This window comes from Thalassophryne amazonica, chromosome 8 (genome assembly GCF_902500255.1).
Source record: "Thalassophryne amazonica chromosome 8, fThaAma1.1, whole genome shotgun sequence".
In the NCBI taxonomy this organism is placed as follows: Eukaryota; Metazoa; Chordata; class Actinopteri; order Batrachoidiformes; family Batrachoididae; genus Thalassophryne; species Thalassophryne amazonica.
In genome coordinates, this window is record NC_047110.1 from 75,743,743 (window position 1) to 75,762,969 (window position 19,227).

Sequence of the window (19,227 nt, forward strand, 5' to 3'; positions counted from 1 at the left end):
TATGGAGAAAAATAACCCGATTGTAAACTTGATTTTGGTACGCACATAGAAAGGGTAAACTCAGTACAGAACTCCCCATTGTTCGCGCATGCGCATGTTGCAATTATACAAATCTGCTATGGGGAAAATCTCATTATGTGACACAGGACTGGAGGTGATATGCTGGTGAAAAGGACATACATACTACAAGTGGCGCACTGCCTCTAACCGCAAGGAGATGTATAGTTAAAGCTTTACAAAGGAGAATTATCTCCAATTTTTCAGCACACAGTGTTATGCGTCGACGCGGGTTGAGGAGCGGACCTGCGTCAGACGGAACCCAGCGCTAAAAATAACCAGAAAGCGGTTCCAATAACAAAAACAATTTATTTATTTCACCCGCTGGTGCACAACAAAGTGTAAAAACCAAAATAGCGTCCTTCTGGTGGAGTGAAGGCTGGCACGCTCTCCAGCGCCCAAAAGGATCGAAGCCCGGCGCTCCTGGACCCACTACCACCGCCAAACACCCCCCAGGTGGACACGACAAACCGACTCTCTGCGAAGCATAGAAGAGGTGAGGTAAGTCAGCAGTTACAACTAATATCCTTCAAAAGACACACACTATCAGCAACACATTCAGGTCTGTATTTTAAGCTTTATGCAAATGAGCAGCTTCTCACAACAGGTGGAGGATCACTTGTCCGCACGCCACAGCAGTGAGAAGCAAGCTGCACAATTCTCATCACAATTCAAGTATACTGCGTAACAAAATACCAAGTTACTATCAACAATTAGTCAAACACTTAATCACCTCTGATATGTGCTGACAGCATGTGTCCCTCACCCTTCCTGCTTCACGGGCTCGATGTGTCAAAACCAGGCGCTGTCCTCAGCGTCTCACAAACGAACATCACAAGGTCGAGTTCCCGGCAGTTCTGCTTGAATCACACGACTTAAATGCAGAACGCCATCCAATTATCTGCTTCAGCTGAAAGTCTTTAAGGCTGCACGTGAGCACCATTCACAGGTGCTGCACATGATGTTGATGAGGGTGAAGGACTCTTCAGCCAGCACCTTCTCCACAGACAAATCAGTTTTCATGCCACCTGGAGAGCAAAGAAAAGAAAAGAACACCAAAATGTCCAGCCACACCCCCCAACACACAACACACAGAGAAATACAGACGGTATATCTATATAATCTGGTATCAGACTAGGAGCTGGTATGGGTTGATACTCTAAGTGTCGAAATCTGTAACAGGAGAGGAAAAATGTTATGTGTCGGACGCAGCCCGGAGAACCGACCAGCGTTTGAAGGACCCAGTATAAAATAAGCAGAGCACGGTACAAAGGATAACAGAGTTTAATGAACATAACAGTGCTGTGAAAAAATACAAACAAATAAGTGCGCGGTCTGGCGTGGCGGATTTGCGGTGTGCTGACGAGCGTGAGACCTCATCCCCTCCTCTTTCACAGACCATGCATCAAACCTGGACGTTCTCTGCATCCACTGATGATGAGATGGCTCTTGAGACGACGATCTCACCCGTCTGGTCACAAGGTCGAGTCTCTGGCAAATACACAGTGTGTACTCCAGTCTTAAATGCCACCATGTTCCAATCCATATAGATGCACCACAGCTGTGAGTCCTGATGAGCCGCAGGTGATCAGCCTCAGGTGATCAGGGTGAGGTCCTGATAAACTCAGCTACACAGCCACTCAGTCCCAAATGCAAGCCACCTGGAAGGAAAAACAAACGACAGGACAGAAAACAAAAACAAAAGGCAGCCAGGCCCCCCCAGCCATACAACAAAAAAGTTGGATTGTGTATCCTTAGTAACTTGTTAGCCTTCCGGTCACCCATAGCCAGTTCTGCTAACTGTAGCACTTTACATTAAAACTCTCTTTTCAACAGGATAAAATAACAAGGCAGAAGTGCAAAAACAACCTAAAGTTACCTGCACTTCAGAAAAAAGCAGTTTCTCCCCCCAAAATTAATTGCTTCTTACTGGGGACATTGAGTGCACATGACAGTGAAAGTCAAAGAAGGGAGGAAAGCATTGCCTCGGTCCTCCTTTGTTCGGTAAATGACTAAATATTTAATGTTCCAGGGCTCTTAAGATTAAAGGTAACATGTTGTCAGTAATAGTGGAGCAACTTCAAAGGATGTAAATTATGCATTTCTTCCTTTAGCACAAAAATCAAAGCAGGTAATGAAGATTAAAGTTTGTGGACTTCTATTCTCTCCCTGTTTGAGGAGTGGGGACGAGAGGAGACGAAAAGAGAGGGAAGAGAAGCGGTGTTAGGAAGGTTAATCTATTCGGAGCATGAGTTATCTGATTAAAGAATCATTGTGTGCATTTAATCTGTTCCAGTGAAACTGCTGTGCAGAGCTGGAAGGTAGTGGTGGGTCAGGGACCCAAGCATCACCGTCAAGAAACACCAGAGTCAACGAACGGCTTTTTGGAGATGGGGAAACACGGCTATTCTCATTTCTACTTCTATTTGCATTAGAAAGCTTCCCACCACAAGTACAGCACACAAGTCAACCTTACTGCTGTGCAACGACGCTTTAAGCTTGATGTTGACGAGTCACTGATCATGTGATTATGACATTGGCATCTGCTACATTGAAAGTGGTAATGCCGGGGAGACTCTGTCCCAGGATGCATTCAGGCAGGCAGAACGTTCGCAAATGTCTGCAGAATCCACTGCTCTGATTGGTCAGAATCGCAAACATTTGCAAATGTTTTGTCTGCATGAATGCAGCACTAGTATGAGACACCTCCTCCAACACCTGCTGTTCCACCACACAGGTGCACAGCGACACCTCTCAGTACAACCCAATCTCATGCTATTTCGTGAGGGCATCATGGAAAGTAAATTAATCTATGGTATTAATCTATGGTTTATACAAAAATGAGATGCTTTACACGACGGGAGCACAAAATGCGGGATGACGCGAGGGGTGAGGGTTGTGGTTAGGGTTAGGGAAAGGCGTAGGGCTACAAATGGCAAAATCAGATTAAAAACGTGTCACGAAAAACGTGACTCATTTCATGACAGAAGCACGGAAAAGAAAGCGTGAGACTGGGCTGCTAAGTATTGATTATAACACGTTCTAACAGTTAGCACCTAAAATGGACACAGTGGACCCACAATGATCAGGTTATGTCTGTCTGTGTGTCATGTGCTTTTGTGTGAGTGAATGGAAAACACCAGTCAACACTGATGTTTGACATTTGCTCTAAGATTAGTTTGGGACAATAAAAGAGAAAAATGGGTGGGTTCGAGTATAGATTTTTAGAGGACTGGACCACATACATTACAAAATACTGACTGGAAAAAGACAAGCTCCAAACATTAAAAAAAGGACGTCTTATGTTTTCTATGGTGGCCAATATGGTCAACAACACTTCCACATTAAGACAACACCATTCAATGCAGAAAATAAGTACAAAAAAAAACCTGTAGTTGCAACAACATCAATAAAAAAAAATCCTGAAAACTGAAAACCATTTGCAAACAGAGAGAATACAAAAGTAACGTACATCACATGGTAATGTGTCTGCTGCAGACTCAAACAATACACACCAACACAGAAACGCTTTGCAAAATTTCACAGCACAGACAGAAGCTTCTGCCGGAGAACTTCAGTTGACTCCTACTCTTCAGTGCACTGCAAATAGAATAATAAAATGTGAACATAAAACTAGCACAAGAGTAAAATTATTTTTGTTGTGAATATTTGCAAAGCAGCCCTGCGATAGACTGGTGTCTTGTCTTGAGTATACCCTGTCTCACACCCTATGACTGCTGGGATACGCTCCAACCCACCCCAACCCTTAACTGGAGAAAGCGGGTATGAAAACTGGATGGATGGATGGATGGATATTTGCGAAGCATTTCTGTGTTTGGGTGCACTGTGTGAATTTGCAGCAGACGCTTTTCCAAATTAAACTGTTGTTGTGCTGCAGGTTGTAGTTATTTATTTTCTATTCTCTATGTTTTCAAGTTTTTTTATTGTTATTGTTTGGAAGATGTTTTTGATGCAACCACCTGCTGCTGAATTGGTGCAGATGTTTGTTGCATTTAGAAGTGTTTTCTGCTTTTGCTGGTGGTGTCTTAAATTGGATATTTTGTGGCCCCAAATGGCCACTGGAGGTGTATTATATCAACATTTCAATCTTCTTATTGCACTGCTAAATAGAACTTGTAACATGCAAGTGTTGCTGGGTTGCAACCTGTTGTTTGCACTTGTTTCCGTCAAAGATATGCATTCTTTTTTCTTTTTGGTGGATACAGAAAGCAAAACAATGCCTTCTCCTCTAGTTTTATTAACGATGTCATCACTTGGTTAGCAGACCTCGACTCAGCTTTCATGACATAAATGTCAGCTTTAATAAATCTGAAGTTGTGCAACCCCGGCAACAGACCGATATTAGATGACACACAAAATATGATATTTGACACACTTTTCACTTCCATTCCCATTAACCTTTCTCCTCCTACTGATGTGCTATCTGTGCTCAGATAGAGACTACACCGTTTTCTATCAGTCATGGTCATTTTTTTTTTCTTGTGAAGCACTGTGCTTACTACTCTCCCTCAGGGCTATATTTTACTCCTATCCTCCTCTGGAACGCACCAGTTAGAGCGTAATCCCACCGGCCGACAGAGAGAGTTGACATTTAGAAACACATGGTTTTTTTCTTCTCTAACAGTCTGTGCTCCTCCGTGAGAAATGAGGGAAGAGACAGGAGAATGGAATAGGAGAAGGGAAGCACTTAGCCCCGCCTTCATAGCCATCCGCTCTGTGCAAGCTATCGTTTAGGCGACACCAAACGCAACTCCACCGAGCCCTAGCAATGGAGTAGCACCCATTATCCTAGCGACAGGAGTACTAATCGTCACATTCCATTACAGTCAATGGCAGTGTGGTGATTTTAATGCCCACTTGGAAGAAGTCACACAAGGGCCGACGTTACATCAGCAGAGCAGCGCAGGGAAAGAGTGACTTTGAGGTGATGGAGGCTTGGCAAGAGGAAAAGATAAATTATTCTATCGGCGTATGAGCTATTAGCTGTATTTCTTACAATTTGGGCTGAAGACACTTCAAAATCGATGCCATCGTTTCCGCTCACGTCCCCTGATCCAAACCAGAATTACTGTACAAACAGCACTCGTGTGAAGCAGAAACCATGTCGAGGGAGGCGCAAATGCAAAGTGAACAAAGCCCAGCGTTATTCTATTGGAATCAGATTCCTCTTTAACTGAACATAGACTTATTGATCAGCGTGAAACTGCACAAGCGCAGCTCCCAAATGAAAGAAGGTGTGAGAGTCAGAAGGGCGAGACTGAGAAAGGAAAAGAAAGAGAGGGAGAGAGAAAGAGGTAAATAACATCTTCATTTCCACCAGTCTGTCAGGCATCATTAATCCACCGAGGAGCTTATGTTGTGTGTTGGTTCATTTTACAACACGATACTACTGTCTAAATATTGACAAACCTCGCCTGTCTGTGCTATAGACTCTTATCCTCTTCAGACTGGAGTTTACAAAAAAGAGGCTGTGAGGATCCAACACGCGCCTTCATGCCAGGAGATGTAATGTGGTAACAGCCCTCAAAGTGCACAAGACGGCAAATGACGACCAACTCAAACACCAAGCGTGCATTAACGTGCCATGTCCCAAACGCAAAAAGAAGGGCCGAGGCTGCTCACAAACACCTATAAGTCACTCACCTCAAATGTTTTAATGCAGTAGAGAAAAATGCCAACAAACGCAGTTAAATACCCTAAATGGCAAGCAGCAGATCGCTGACATAACACCAAAAACGATCTTTTATGAAGAAAAACCATGATTTGCATTATGGTTTACCTATGGTTTATCAATTAACAGTTCATAATTGATCCATAATCCATGCAGCCTGCCCCCCCCATCCCCCGGGTTAAAGTACACGTGAACAGCAGATTCCTTGCAAAGTTTGCATAACAGTGTGATTGATTTCATGTCATGGTTACTTGTTTTTAAAATGATACCTGCATTAATTTTGGCACAGTCGTAGTGAAATCACAGTGTGAGTGGCTGCACATTCATGTGAAGTTAAAAATAGCCTTGTGCTCCACTAGAGACAGCTTGCTGCAGGCTCAGCGCAATTCTGGGTCCAAACACGAAAAGACTATCAAAACCATCGGGAGCTGAGGATGAAGTGTCCGTCGCCTCTTCGCTGTGTGCAGTCATGAGCACAATGAACAGAGGATCATGTTCAAAACTCGAGTGCAGCCAAGGTGGCTGAAACTCCGCAGCTATAGAAAATATCAAGTATTGTTGACTTTTTCAGAGGGACTGCTTGGCAGGCCACTCATTGAAGTTGGATCAGACGTAGGAAAAAATCTAATGTATTTATCCTGAAAAAGTGTATAACTTTCTTATATTGTTCATACTGCAATTTAATGTAACAATGTGGCACTTTATTTTAAATTAGTATTTGCTAATACAGTCATACTAGTTCAAAATGGGAAAGGTTATGCTATGGTATGCTAACAACAGCTAGCTCCTTCTTCTGGGCTTCTTTTATGCTGCGCTTTCTGCTGTCGTATGAAGTGCAGCCCCCAGTGGTGAACAAAAGCACTGTTTCTTTCTCTTTTTGCTCTGTATGCACCACTCTGCATTTAATCATTAGTGATCGATCTCTGCTCCCCTCCACAGCATGTCTTTTTCCTGGTTCTCTCCCTCAGCCCCAACCAGTCCCAGCAGAAGACTGCCCCTCCCTGAGCCTGGTTCTGCTGGAGGTTTCTTCCTGTTAAAAGGGAGTTTTTCCTTCCCACTGTAGCCAAGTGCTTGCTCACAGGGGGTCGTTTTGACCGTTGGGGTTTTACATAATTATTGTATGGTCTTGCCTTACAATATAAAGCGCCTTGGGGCAACTGTTTGTTGTGATTTGGCGCTATATAAAAAAATTGATTGATTGATTGATTGAAAAGGGGAGCAGCAGCAATGTGCTGCAAGGCAGTAGTAAGAGTATTTTAAAGTACTGTCAGCACTTTTGGCATGCTCTACTTTATTTTGGAAATGTCGACATTAAACAAAGGACTGTATTGTATTGCAGCATATCACACCAAACAGAATCAAATAGTTACTTCATATAAAGTGGTTCCTGAATTGTATCGCAGCCCATGTATCTAGATACATATCGCATCATTTAAAAGAGAGAGATGCTCACCCTTATTAGATACAACATGAAAGAGCACCTTTGTGACCTCACGCACACATTTTAAATTTGAAATTCCTTTACAGCTTTACACTGTGTTCGAGAAAAAACCCAGGACTCTCCTAACAGCACTTGAACATTCAGTCTGTCCTAAAAGAGATGGTAATTATGAGACAAATCACAGCTTCTTTTAAGTGCCAGATGAAAGAGTGCAAATGGGGGGGAAATACTTAGGCAATAAAATAAAATCCCTTTTTTCCCACTCTCAGTTAAGTGGCCAGAGAGGGAGTATGGGAGATGTTTAATGTTGCTTAAATATGCAGTGTGATTCCACCCGCTGATTAAATTATATCAGATGAGGTCTTCTGTTGGCTGGAAACTTGAAAAAGTCCAGAGCTGTTTAAAAATGCATCAAACATGCTGTTCGGATGAGTTCTCTGTCTCAGTCTTTTTCTGTCTCGATGAGGGTGGAGAGGGGAGGATCAGGGCTACGGTGGGCTGGAGAGAAGACAGGCTAAACTTCACACAGTAAAAACAAAATTATTCACTAAGAAGCCAAAACGCACTTGATAATAAAACAAACAAACAAAAAAGGAATTATTTGAATTAAGACAACACATTAAAGCGATTGTGACAGGGCATCTGTGCGCGTGTGTTTGAGCGTGTTAATTAGTGTGTTTGCCCAGTGGTCTGAGTGGGAGCCCACTGGGTCCTATGCTCGGCACTTTTTGCCTCTTCCTCCTTGCTCTTTCTCTACCTCTCCAAAGATGTGCATATGTTTTGGGCTGCTTTAATTTCTCTGTTCATAATTGGACTGAACCGCAGGGAGCCCTCATCCACCGGGACAGCAAGGAAGGCCGTAAACATGAATTTAGTCTCACAGTTCATTTTCTTTCTCTACTGCATGTACAAATACCAACTAGAGGGGAAAAAAGGCAAATTAATCAAACAAAAAACTATCAACCAATGGGACAAAACAGGCATGTACCCCATCTGTATTTTTCCTGTGATGAACAAAGAAAAACAAACCACTCAGAGTGGAGCTTTGGCTCAGTCAACGATGGAAAATAATAATAATAATAACTGAGTGGAATAGAAGCTGTTTGAAGAGTCAGAGGCTTGTAGCTCACCACATTGCATCAGAGGAGCTGTAGACATAGAGTACTTTCCTGCAGAAACGGGTAATGAAGGCGGGTGAAAGTTATTCATAAGAATCTGACCGTGTAAGCACTTGTGTAGAAACATGATGTTTAATTTGTACTTTGAGCAAAAGAAGTTTTGAAATCCGGCTGCAAAATATGCCACAATAATGTCACACTTGAGTGGGCAAACAGGTCAAACCACCTCTATTGTGCGATTTTTCAGGAACAGCCGAAATGCAGCGTGGGAGTGTGGCACCCACAGGGTTAACACTGAATGAGCTTTGGAGTGGTAATAGGCTGTCCAAAAAATGTACTGCTTATCTTCTATAGCATACTTCCCTAATTTAGATGGTGTTTGCACTTCATTTTTGTTTGTTTGTGCATGTGTGCTGCGCGTGAAGGAACCCAGACATGCACGTGCCCATGCGCATGTGTGTGCACGCACTGCATATGTGCTGCCGTGCTCCGGAGTTCAGAGGCAGTGACAGCTTTGACAGCTATACCTGCCAATGGCCAGATCCCAGCGATAACCCCTGCTGTCGCCACAAAGCCTAGGCTTCAGCAGAACCCGCCCCCCTGACACACACACACCAGCACACCAGGCCAGTGTGCCAAGGAAAGGTGGAGTGAGGGGTGGGGGGAACCTCCAACCATTCTCCACAATACTCCTTCCTCATTCCACCACACTAACACATGAATGGGGATCCGATTGATTCTTTTTCACCCCGATCTATTTTCCCACCCGGCCTGACACAGAGAGGATTTTGTGCACATCTGCCCTTCCTTATGTACTTCATATCGGGGGAGAAGACTTATAGAAAGGGAAGGTAAAAAAGGGGGGATCTTTATCAGAAAGCGAATTAACGCTCAAAGTGCTCCATTTGGAAGGTATATCAGGCCAATCCATTAAAAGGGCCTTCAGAAAAGAACCGGCATGGAGGACACCTTGAGAATGAACAGAAGACCTTGCTGAAACAGCACTCTTCACACACAGGAGGAGAGAGAGAGAGAGAGAGAGAGAGAGAGAGAGAGAGAGAGAGAGAGAGAGAGAGAGAGAGAGAGCATGAGCGGGTAAGAGAGAAGACAGTACAGCGGACTCTGTGCTATGTGGTGCTAACACAACTAATCACCTCCTAAACAATTTATATTTATTACCTGAACAAAACAGGCATTAAATGAACTAAACCTGATTAAATGGAACGCACTGACTGACAGAATTCCTCCTCAATAAATCTGATTGCAAGTGACACCCGCACTAGTTAAATTAAACCAATATTTGTCTCACTCTATTTGTAGATATGTATTATTAAAGTCGTGTGATGACATTACAAGTGCGTGTTTTCTGCGTCGGCTCTAATTTACACACTGCTTATGGCCTGTGTACTTTCCATGTCTGTTCTTCTCTCACACACACACACACATATACATACACACCTGCTCCAGCAGTGAGTTCCATTAATCTTCTAGCAGGGCCTGTCCTCTGTGGGCTGACCGGGTGAGGGAGGGGGAGGCTGGGGTCAGAGGATGGAGGAATGCCCCTGTCTGGAAGAGGCCTCCTGAACATTAGCCCCTGGCCAGTGGGTGGGGGTGGAGGAGGGACCACCCTATACAGACTATGAGAGGTCAGCTATTAGATCAAGAAAAGTGATTTCTGAGGACCTGCACAGGTTGAAGTTAAAGTACTGTTTGTAACATATGGTGTTTATCAAAGCGAAGAGCCTGTTCCTGCAAATCAAATTGCTTTGTGATGCCTTGCATATGCTGTGACTTTCGCTGACACACTTTGCCAAAAATAAAAAAATAAAAATACAGCTTACAACAAGCCAACACTAAAAGCTATCAAATCTAATTTCAATGTGTTTGGCAGCTGAAGAGCTCTGCATTAAGAAAATACAGCCTGCACAACTTCCTTAATGTTCCCTATAAGATTTATATATTGTGTTACAGTGTATTACATATTATAAGATGTTGGAAATGAAAGAAACTGACAAACTCATTTCAGGCTACATGTAACTTCAAACACACCTGCTCCTAATTTTCATCACCATTTCTGCACATTCCAATTTCACAGTGTAGTACTTATTAACATGTTCTTGGGTTTTATGAAAATTCAGTAAGGTATAACAATCACCTTCAAAACGTAGAGAAAGCAAGGAGTGGCTCAAAATGCAAGCTACATGTGCAGTGTCAGTGGTAAACAAATTCCTACATACTGCAGTCCATGAGGCCCGATGGTGTCGGTGCTTATCTCTGGATTCAGTACAGTGATGTGGATGAGGGACACCAGTCTGACGAAATTTAACAGCCTAGCCAAAGCTGGTACTCATTTAAATCTGGTTGGACTAAGGTAACGCACATGAAATGTCATGTCCAAGGACACAGAGAGGGTTGCATGATTGGGAATCAGACACAGGTCTCCATCTACTGGTAGACCAACTCCTTACCAATGGAGGTGTCCTGCACTGCAAAGTGATCAGAGCCGTTCAATTTGTAGAAGACTGGCTAAGGGTTAATATTGCTCAGCTTTGGGAAAGTAATTTGAAATGATCTTGTTTATCATCTCAGTTCTGACCTCATACCAGGCTGTTGATGGGAGAAAAGCGGTTCAAGTCACAGGGGTGACCCTGCTTTTGTGTGTCTGCTCTCCCACTGTCCTCTCCAGAGGAAGACATTGAACAAGCAGTCTCTGTGTCTGGACACCTACCAACAACAGAGATTCGAGTCTCTGCTTGACATTACCAAATAGCTGAATGAGGACAGAGGACACACACAAACAATAGTGTTATTAAAGTGAGAGTGATCCTACAAAATTAACTCTCATGTGTATTAACGTACTGACAAGCCCACAGACTCTGCAGTATAGTTTGCAGAGGATCACCCTTGCCAACAAGTGTTCCATTGACTAGAAAAGCATCTGGTCTCTAATTAACCCAAAACCCAGATGACTGGGACTCAGTCACTGATGGTTTGCCACTTCTCTTTTATTCCTCCACCAAATCTGTGCTCTGTTCCTTAAACTCTGTAATTTTGTACAAAATTTGGTTTCTCTTAAAAATTCAATTGCATGGTGATGCATTTGAAAGAAGTAGAAGCAAGATCTATATAGGTCCTGCAGCCTTTGGAGCTGGTGCATATAACCTGGACTCCATAGTGTGAACAGGGTGAGAGTCTACAACTGCTCCTGAATGGGACACCAAGCCAAGACCAGTTTCCATTTACAGCTGGGTGGACATGGAAACGGCAGATGTAGTGTCTTATATGCAGTAGATAACTGAAACAATCTTCCAAATGGTAATACAAGCACCAAATTCGGCACACATACTCCTTAGATATTACTCTTTTGAAAAAGTAGATGGACCACTTGAATTTTTAGGGGTCAATGAAGATTTACACAGGGGTCAAATTATTATTACCACTATTTATTTATTTTACATCCCACACACGTGTCCACCACATGTTTAGCGGGTGCTTGTGTGGCATGTATAAATTCTGGCCCAGTCTGAACCGGCAATAAATCGTCCGCACTGACAAAGCCCTCATTGGTGACCTGTAGCAGCCAGAGGAGATATTGAGAAGATCTAACTAAACACTACTTGATAGATGTAAAGAAGTTGCCTTTGGTTCGCCACACCCAGGGATATGTGTTAAACTTATAAATTACAGAGCAGGCAGTGAGCTGCATTTTGTTAATAATCACCTGCCTAGAAGAGTAGCCTCTCTCGTTTAGGCGCCGGGTCTGCACATGGGTTGAAAAAAATAAATGCCCATGGTATTATTCAAGGAAATACGGTACAAGATGATGCATTTGAAAGTGCAAACATCACAACTGACTACACAGATCTGATAACGCCAATTTCCTGAGATGCATCAAACATATACAGCAAAACTTTCACTGTTATTTCAACACCCATCATGTTAAAATTAACACTATTATTTATATAATTGTCAATATTTATGAAATTAAATGACACTTTTGGCAATTTTAAAATATTAATTATTCCATAGTGTTATATATCTGACAGACTGTTACTTTTAAACATAAGAAAGTGTATTTTCAACACACTAGGGAGTACTGTAACACAGCTCAAATTTAAAAATAACAATGCTAAAATACCCTCGGCCGTATGAGCATTGTGTTCTTTATAATTTGCAGTTGTTTAATTAATTATTAAGATCCTGTTGTCTTACAATTTGTACATGTTCAATAAAGCCCCTCTATTAATCAGTCAATCAAAAACAATATTTACATTTTAACAGCGTTTGCAGGAGGCTTTGTGTGTGCGTGTACATGACCTTTTGACAAAAACGGAAGTTATGCATTCAAGGAATATTTGTAGATCACCCGTTCTGTGTGCATTTGCTGGTATTAATGACACAAATTTAACTCCACAGGAAGTTAGGTTTGAGTTAGCGGACGTTTGTGTGCACGCTAACACCGCAAAATGTGCTATCAGGTTAGATAAAGAGCGTTTCCGGTTTTAGAAGTGTTTATTTCTCTCTACCTTTTACATAATATATGAGAAAAAGGATATACTTACATACTGACAAAACAGAGTTTTGCAACTAGCTACCAGCTTGTGACATCACCATACTAATGTCCGTGAAATAAGCTCAGAGGTGTTACTAGGTTCCAAAAACTGTGTTTTTGGTTTTAGAAGTGTTTATTTCTTGCTATCTTTTACATAATGTACGACAAAGTGGATATATTTACACACAAACAAAACAGAGTTTTGCAGCTAGCTACCAGCCTGTGACGTCACCATGCTAACATCCGTGAAATAAGTTCAGAAGTGTTATTAGGTTCAAAACGCCATTTTTGGCTTTAGAAGTGTTTATTTTTCGCTACCCTTTACATAATATATGAGAGACATGCATATAAACACAAACCAAAGTGGTTTTGAAGAGACCAGTCACTAACGTCACGGTGCAGTTCTACTCTGATTGGCTGTCATCCCCACCACTCAAAAACAAAACAGAACAGATTCAAACAAAAAGTAACTTTTTAACCTCTTAAAATATGTCAAGGTTAGCCATCTTTGAGCTTGTCCAAGGTCTGTGTCCCAAGAATGTTCCCTGTGAATTTGAAGACTGTGGCAGTAATAGAACTGGAATTGTGCTGTATACAGACAGACAGACAGACAGACAGACATACAGATGGACGGATGCCAGGTCTTCTTTATCAGAACCCCACAAGCATAATTCTGGTTGAATTTGATTGACAACAGAACTGTCGTAACACCACCACCATGGAAACCTTACAACAGGCGTCACAAGAACTCCCTTTTTTATTTTTCACTTTGCTCAATAAGTTGAAGTCCTATATCTGCCTTAAGGCATACCAGGTCAGTGTTTATCCCTAGATTATGTGGCGTGAAGAGGATGAGATCCTATGGCTCCCACTGGATGGGATGCCAGTCTGATGTAGTTTGCTTCCCCAACCAAGGATGGTACCTATTTCCAGCTAGGTGGACTGAGGCAACGCAGATTACGTGTCTTGTCCAAAGACACAGGTGGATAGAGTGACCAAGAATAAAGCCGAGATCTACCCGCTCTACTGTCACATATATAACTCAGCTCATGAACAGGATTGTACTGTAATTTCCGGACTATCCGGTTGTTAAGCGCTGACATAACGCATCACGTGATAAATCTGTTTCCGGGTCCAAAGACCTCCAAGTTTACAATTAAAGTTACGTCTGTTTGATCCTTTTAAGGATTTACAGTTTAAGTTTAGTTTGTGTTTACATTGTGTGCAAACCTCCGTCCCTCCCTTCTCCGCCTCCACCTCCGTTAAATGCATTCGTCTGGCTCTATGGTCAGAACACTTAATAAAAAAATTTTTCTTTTACTTTACATATTTTATTATGCACAGGTAAAATATACATGTCTGTTTGTTAATAAAAAAATTATTTATTACAATAAACAGGACGTTAAAGTGTAAACTTCACTTTCTCCCCGAACGACATGAACAGGAATCGATCGCAGCTCGCAAACCTGAGCATCTGACATTTTTACATAAAATAAACGCAGTAACAATCTCTAAAAACCCAGTTAATATATCCAGGAGAGTTTTAGGCACAATATACAAAAAGTTTTATGTTGCAATGTTAATGCTGATGTCCATGTGCAGCGGTGTAAGTGCAGCCTGATCAGATCGTCTCAATGCAGTTCTCAATGTTAATGACAGCACGCCTTTTTTGTTTGGAGCCGGAAGTTGAAAATCACATAATGTGTTACGTCACACTTAACAACCGGATAGAGCGCACCTGAATATTAGCCGCACCCACCAATTTTAAAAAGAAAAAAGAAACTGTACATAAATAGGGCACACTTGTCCATAAGCCGTGAGTCTTCGTGTTGTAACATGAGATATTTACACAGAAAGATGTTAGACAGAAAGATTTTTTAGCTTTTAATTAAATACGGACTGAAAATGCTTTTTTTCCCCCTGAAGTGTTACATGTAAATATTGACACACACATCATCCAGCGTGCGCACGGTGTCTCTGCTCCACATGAAAAACTGAGTAATTTTAACTTTTTCTTCAGATTTCATTGCGTGCAGCCAGGATTGGATGGAGTCTGTGGTAAATGAGACATTAATGAGGCGCTGTAACTTTTTCGACTTGTTGCGCCAAGACAGAGAACCGGTGGGGAAGGGTGGGGGGAGAAGGCTTCGCTCCGCTGACGGTGCAATGTGCCAGAGAGGGACTTTTCTTCAGCCACTACAAGGAATTAAATTATGATTAATCCACTAAAACAAACAGGTAAGACCTTATATTTACAATGTGTGTGAGTTTACACTGCATGAGGAGCACAGCTTTCAGGAAATCAATTGATAGCATCAACTGACGTATTTGGACTTACGAAAAAGCCTGTAAAAATCCATAAATTAGTTGCATCATTGTAAAAGCTGAAGTGTTCAAAGAGAGTGAAAAAAGTAGCGGCTTACAGTTCGGAAATTAAAGTAATCAGACCTTTAGAAAGTTAAATTACACTCAGACAGCTGAAGCAACCCTGATATGATCAACTCTGTCAAAAGCAACACTGTACAAGGTTTATCACAGAGAATATTAACATAATGCTTTATGCATTTGAATCAACTCTGAAATATTTGAATATTTGATCCTGAAATTTTAACACAAGGTTTTGCATGAGCAGAAAGAAGAAGAATTAAGGCTCTCTGACCCATTCATATACAATGTATACATTCCAGTGAGCTAAGGTTTCTGCTTGTGAGCGTCAAAGTAGAACGCAAGAACACAGTAATAAAAGGAAGTGGAAGAAAAGTTGATGATGTCCCCAACAGACATTTGAGGTTTGGTCTTTGAGAGAGAAAGGGCCAATAATACAGAAGACAACCAAGTGTTGACAAATTTAACACACTGCATTTACTGAGATAAACTAGTTGCACTCTTGTTGTTGTTTCTAAAAACTACTGTATATACAGACTCCCTTTTGTTTGCTGCCAAGAAAGGCAAAAATTGCAATGAGGAGTGTAAGTTGGCAAGACACCAGGAATTTCAAGACAATATGGGAACACAACTATCAATGGTCCTGTCCGACACAATGTAACGGCAAAGACAAACGGCCCCAATGCAGAGAACCACAATGATGGTAGGTCAAACATAAAATAGTAAAACAGTTCCAGCAGGCTGTGTCAAAGCAATCAACAGTAACAGTTCATGCACAGTAACAGTTCTTGGAACTCGCCCTATTGACGTTTCAAATCCCGCAAAACCTCGGAGAGGTCGCCGCTCTGCGAGATCTCAATAACATTGAGAACTACATTGAGAAGCTCTGATCAGGCTTCACTTTAACCGCTGCACACGGACAACAACATTAACATCGCAACATAAAACTATTTTTATATTGTGCCTAAAACTCTCATGAATATATTGTCTGGGTTTATAGATGTTGTTATTGCATTTATTTTATGTAAACATGCGAGAATCACAGGCTGTCTCTCCGTTATTTTCAATGGGAGCTGCTGTGAGCTCCGCTCGCTTCCTGATCATGTCGTTCTGGGGGAAAGTGAAGTTTGCTCTTTAACATCTTGATTATTGTTCTTTACAACACTGTTTGTCCTCTTTGTTCCAGACTAATATATATAATATGTCTGAAATTCGGTGTGCGTTTATTAAATTCCACGCAGATTAAACGTAGCAGACACGGATTATTTGTTATAATTGTTTTAGCAAGTTTTCAGGGTATCATGCAGCAGTTTCTTATTAACGTGACAAAAAGCATAAAAAATAACATTTTTGTAGTATAGTATTCATTTACAATTGTTATCATGTGGATTCTCTATATGTTGTTTTATTGCAGCGATTCTCTGGCACGCAAGGGATTATGGGATACGGCAATAGGGCGAATGGTGGATGATAAGGCTGGTCGCTTACTCAGGCAGAGGTCAGGAACATGAGAAATCACTCAAACAGTCAACAGAGTGCAAAAGGGACCAGCAGAAGACTTATCCGATGGCAGCGTGGGTTGATAAACAAAGAGGCAAACATTTACAATCTTGTGAGGAGGTAACATATTGAAAACGGTTCTAAAGGCCAGCAAACAATCGCAGAAGTACAGTGAAATCAGTGAAGAAGAAGTAACGCTACACAGAGAGAACATGGAGGAAATGTCAGAATAAAAGTGCTGGAGCTCATCTAATGGAGGAGAATCATTAGAGAATGCACAGATAATTTAATATAGAGGAGAACATCACTAGAAAACAATGAAACCACATGGAATCATAATACTCAAGAAAATAATATCAGACACGGAATAATGCAAAGACCAAAATCAAACACTGGAAACGTGACCCATAACAAACTGAGTACATATGTGAGCAATAAACTGAAATACCACACCAAATAGTCCTGCTTTGTTCATGTACACATGTGAAATGGTTCTGATTTTACTGATTAAAAACCCAAAACTTAATATTCCAAAAAAGTGAAACTTTAAAACGCAGTCAACATTTCTATCTGCTTCTCCCTCTCCACCTACCAACTCATATTCACACATACACAAACTTGAAAGTGTCTGATATGCGAAGCGCGTTGATCCTGTTTATAAGGGTGATTTTCCTGGTGTAAGCCATAAGTCTCCTTTGGCGTTGGTCTCCCTCTTCTCTCCATCCCCTCATGTCTAATGCATGAGCCAGGCAGAGAGACCGTGGAGGCCAAAGAACGGTCGAAAGGGGAGAATGAGAGAGCGAGAGCGGACAGAGCGGGAGGCTAACCGTGGCACTGCAGCGCAACACTTTCATATTCTAATAAGTTCAATATGAATACACGCATATACAGAAAAGGAGGAAATTGCATTTCTAAAACTCTCTCTGTATCAAAGGGCATTCCGCTGAACATCTCTCATACACACACAGACACACATAAGCACGCAGTCCGGCATTTTCCACACCAGGAAAAAAAAAGTACTATACTAACGCACACAAACACACGCACACGCAGAAAGCTCAGAGGGATTACAGCCTGCTGACGACAGCAGTTGAATACACGCACAGGCATAAAAACACAGAAAAGTTCTTCAAGGAAGTTCTGTTTGAGGAAGTTCTAACTAGATGTCAGATGTGTGAAAAAAGTGGAACCAAGGGAATCATTTATAAAGGTGTGCGTAGAATTCATACTCAAGGTTTACCAACACATAGAAGGAAAACAACGGTGCGTGCATGGACACTTGTGCACAATTTTCTGTTCATAAATGATGTGGACAAATCCACAACAACTCTGCAAATAACCACAGCCACTACAAAACATATCATGATTATTCATATACATGAATCATCTTGGTGTCATAGTCAACCTTTTGGTAGCCCTTTAGCAACACAATGAAGCCCCGTACAAACATACATGATTTTGACCACCAAAGTTCACAAATATACCACATCAAAGTCATCATGGTCATCTTGACTACATCCTGTCCAAAAAAAACCAAGTCACAAGATTTTTCTACAACTCTATGACTTTAATTTTACCTCATCAGAAGAACCACCATGATTTAACCCAACACCATCAAGACTTTAGTAACATGCATAATGCATAATGCTCCCATTACACTTAGCTATGTTTCCACAGCATCTGAAAAGAAAAAAAAAAAAAAACTGGAAGGATGCAGAAAATACCTATACAACATAACAGAAAAGCAGCAAAAACTGTTAAGTGTGTGGTGTATTTTCCATTGACTTGAAGGACATGGTTGAACTTTTGCAGCGTTCAAAAAATACATAGCAAATGGTCAAATCAGGACACCGTATGAAATAAATACGGCTGTATTAAAGACTGCATTAATGTTTTAACAACCTAATTACCCCTAGTAGTGACTACAGTGGCACAGTACATAGTACAGCATGAACAGCCTTTCACAACAGCAGTCATGTGCTGTTTTGTGAATGAAATGTGCCAATCACTCTCCATGGTGCTGAAATGCAGCCAAATAAATAAATAAATACATGTGTGTGTTCCTGGGCACCTCCCTAGGGAGGTGTTCCAGGCACATCCATCTGGGAGGAGACCCCAGGGAAGACCCAGGACCCAGGATTATATCTCCACACTGGCTTGGGAGTATCACAAGAAGCATTGTTTTGACAGACTTGAAAATTTAGTGTTCTAACATACTGTATGTCATATAAACTATAAACTGAACTTTTACAACAGTCTCCACTATTTTCGCATCAGTTGGTGTCTCCTGCATGGTGGTTTTAATTTTTAGAGTAATTTCACAGAAATTGAATGAACAGTGTAGGAACTACAGCACTTTTTGTGTGCGGGCCCCCATTTGTATGAGAATAAATGTAATTGGTTAATTACATGCAAAACTGTTTCATGGCAAGTTCAGGTGTATGTTAATTAGGGGCATAGCAGGTCACAAAACCCATGATTC

At 41.5% G+C, this 19,227-nt stretch overlaps 1 protein-coding gene across 2 annotated transcripts in view; it reads right to left on the reverse strand.

Moving 5' to 3' along the window:
* wwox (WW domain containing oxidoreductase) overlaps positions 1-19,227 on the reverse strand; it is a 404,999-nt gene that overhangs the window by 146,344 nt on the left and 239,428 nt on the right. The gene's annotated exons all lie outside the window — the stretch shown is intronic.